This window comes from Octopus bimaculoides, chromosome 5 (genome assembly GCF_046866305.1).
Source record: "Octopus bimaculoides isolate indiv1 chromosome 5, ASM4686630v1, whole genome shotgun sequence".
Classification (NCBI taxonomy): Eukaryota; Metazoa; Mollusca; class Cephalopoda; order Octopoda; family Octopodidae; genus Octopus; species Octopus bimaculoides.
In genome coordinates, this window is record NC_142932.1 from 8488331 (window position 1) to 8492156 (window position 3826).

The 3826-nt window shown below is 32.8% G+C and overlaps 1 long non-coding RNA gene across 1 annotated transcript in view; it reads left to right on the plus strand.

Annotated features, from left to right (window-relative positions):
* The window catches only part of LOC149135416 (uncharacterized), a 22451-nt gene extending 19538 nt beyond the window's left edge, over positions 1-2913 (plus strand). Inside the window, exons 2-3 of the long non-coding RNA XR_016241776.1 lie at positions 709-773; positions 2470-2913. This is a non-coding gene — a long non-coding RNA (uncharacterized LOC149135416). The remainder of the gene's footprint in view (positions 1-708; positions 774-2469) is intronic.
* The last annotated feature ends 913 nt before the right edge of the window (positions 2914-3826 follow it).

Here is a 3826-nt window from a genome sequence, read left to right on the forward strand (position 1 = left end):
CAGCTAGAGAGAGAGAGAGAGAGAGAGAGAGAGAGAGAGAGAGAGAGAGAGAGAGAGAGAGAGAGAGAGAGAGAGAGAAAGAGAGATAGAGAGGGAAAGAGACAGAGAGAGATAGAGGGAGATAGAGAGATAGAAAGAGAGGGAGAGAAAGAGAGAGAGAGCCAGACCTCGGGTTATGCAGACAACCAGGCAGACATAATTGAGAATGGTTGCAATGCTGTAGGTGGACATGTCGTTTGGAAACTTGAATTAAGGGCAAAGTGCGTTGTGGGTGGTTTCTATTTAAATGCGATTGTAAAGACGAATGGAATCTTACTGAAACGCAATATCTCTTTCTAATTATATTTACAGAAAATTTTCTTCAATTTCGTTTCATTTCGTTTTTAATTTTTTATTATTTCACATTCACTTTTGAATAGTTTTTTGTCTAGTTTTGATTTATTTTTTATGTTCGTAGGTCTGTGCTTTTCTGTATCATATTATATTTATGTTTTATTTTATTGTTTTCCTGTTTACAAGACATGTCAGTAACATTTCGGTTATTGAATGCGGGTTTGTTGGCTGGCTGGCTGGCTGGCTAGTTGGCTGGTGGGTTGCATAGGTGGTTGGCTAGATGGGTCGTTTTTTGTAAGAGATGTTATCGTGTGCGTGTGGGGGAAGGTTGTATATACATGTAAATATCTCTGTTTATTCTTTCATTTGTTTCAGTCATTTGACTGCAGCCATGCTGGAGCACCGCCTTTAGTCGAACAAGTCGACCCCAGGACTTATTTGTAAGCCTAGTACTTATTCTATCGTTTTCTTTTGCCGAACCGCTAAGTTACAGGAACTGAACACACCAACATCGGTTATCAAGCGATGGTGGGGGGGGGGGACAACCACAGACACACAAACACACTCACGCACACACACACACACACACACACACACACACACACACGACGGGCTTCTTTCAGTTTCCGTCTACCAAATCCACTCACAAGGCTTTGGTCGGCCCGAGGCTATCGTAGAAAACACTTGCCCAAGATGCCACCCGGGGAACTGAACCCAGAACCACACAGCCACTCATGCGCTTATATATATATATATATATATATATATATATATATATATATATATATATATATATATATATATATATATATATACATATATATATATAAACAGTTACAAGCCTCTAAAATTATATCATTTTAACCAATCCGTAGCAGTCGTTACTGAGATACGCAAAACACGCTCAAACCCTCTCTCTCTCTCTCTCTCTCTCTCTCTCTCACACACACACACACACACACACACACACACATACACACACTTACACACGTCCGACTTAGAATACAAATGATATATAGAATTAAAGGGGTTGAAGAAATGTATTACAAATCCCACAAATCTTTGAACTTCTTTCTGTAAACACCTCAAATGTTAAAATCTCTTCCCTGAAGACAGAAGCTCGTCTCATCCTACAATGGAATCAATCTACAAACATTATTTTGGACTACCTAGTCCCCAGAAACAGATGATGGATATGTAATACTTTTCTTCAACCCCTTTAATTCTCTATATCATTTGTATTCTGTGTAAGTTGGTCCTTTTTGTATGTAAACATATACACACTTTTTTTGTATTTCATGTATTTGATATATTTTGTACTTTGATCTGTCTAACTTGCTTATCCCTGCATTTACTTGTATACCCACTCAAGTTTAAACTCCTTTGAGCACTACTAAGAGTATTCTATACAGAGAATGTCTCTTAAATGTTAACCTAGAGACTGGTTTTTCATGTGTTCACGCATGTAAATGGGCTCTTAGAAACTACCATTAAATATATAATTATCATTGATGATAAGCGTTAAAAAACGGTTAGTAGATGTAATATTGATGAAAAATATATATAATATAATATAATGTAATATAATATATTAATTAAATGGTGTAGATGGATGTTATGTCTTCTATACGTGGCAACCTTTTTGGTATTTTACTATAAACCCAATTAAGCACGTTTCTCGTAAATATATCGTTGAAATTCTTATAATGATTTATAAAACTGCATTTGAGATAAATCATATTATCTTAATAGTATACTAGGTTGTCAAGTATGAAATTTGTAGAAAAGAAAAGTTTGCTAATGTTTTATAAATACAAGGAATAGTTTTATTCATCGAAGTATGCACCCAAATTGTCAATACACTTTTGCCATTTCAGCGGTAGCTTGTCCAGCCTTGAACTGTAAAAGCTTGGTAATGTATAGACAATAAAATCTTGGAAGGCCTGTTTTACAGCATCGTCGGAAATTTGTAGTAAGGTATATCTGGTAAACTTTGACAGCTGATCATTTTGCACCATTATTATATTTTGACAATTTTTACTTTTTGTTAGAAAGCTGACACATCTATTTCTTTATTCTAACTCATTTTGCGCTTTATAAAGTATTTATAAATCATTTTTTGTTATTTTTGTTTAGAGATGGATAAGTCGGAAATTCGTACAGTTTTGAAATATGAGTTCTTTCTTGGAAATACAGCATCAGAGACAGCTCGGAATATTAATTTCATACTTGATGATCTAATAATTACAACTTTAGTGCACTTAGTTTTAATATAAATTATCTTTAAATAGTATCTGGTAATGTTTAGGTTTTGCTTTTGTTTACAAAGTTTATATTGACCGTAGATTCACGCACTATTATATGGTAATTAACTAGCAGTTTTGATACGCCATATTTTATTGTTGTCTTCAGTATTTTTAACAAACGCATGCACAACTACTTGATGAATGTTACCACCCTCTCCCTCACTCTACCCATCTTTCTCTCACTCGTTTTAATCTTTCTCTCTCCCTATAACATTTATTTCGTCCTAACTACCACACCACTACCAATAAAAACCATCATATATTACATATGCACGTTCACAAATATATCAAACGTATATGTTTATATGTATATATATATATATATATATATATATATATATATATATATATATATATATATGAAAATAACAGTTCTTGTAAACAACGCACACATTCTAAAACGCACACATCTGAGTCTGTCGTAGGTCAACCAACACGCTGAAATGTAACTCCCTTTTGGGTAAATCCTTCCCTGATGAAATACCTGTTTAATCGGTTTCAGTATGAAAATTTAAATTAAATTAATTTGATTTAATTTCTGTAATTGATATGGAAACAACTGTAGGACAGGAATTTCTTTATATGGATTTCAATATCTTTGAATAAACTGATGTCTGCGTGTCAATTTCTCCATTTCTTCCTTTTCTCATTCATTTATATAAATATAGTGTATACATACATACATACATACATACACACACACACACACACGTATATATATATATATATATATATATATATATATATATATATATATATATATATATATATATATAATGGAATAATTACTGTGAAGCATTGTGTAGAATATATTGTATAAAGATCGTGGGTAAAGCCAAAACAATGCAAAGTAAATGAAAGGTAAATCACTAGGAAACAAATATGTGAATTAATGTAGACTTACCTTGTATTCAATATTTCGGGGTTATGACACCATTTTCAAGAAATTGACGAATGTTGCTGATGTGCGCACTTATTGTACAAGAAACTTACATATTTGAAATGATATTCACTTTAATATATCTCTAAATGATTAAAATACTGTGTTTAACAAAAGCGAAAAACAGAAAAATTCCTGTAAAAAGCAAATCGTATAAGTCACTGTCTAATTTCAGGATAAAGTTAATTTCAGAGACTTTTTCCATTATGCACCGTTTTGGGTATTTATACTCCGAAAACCCTTAATA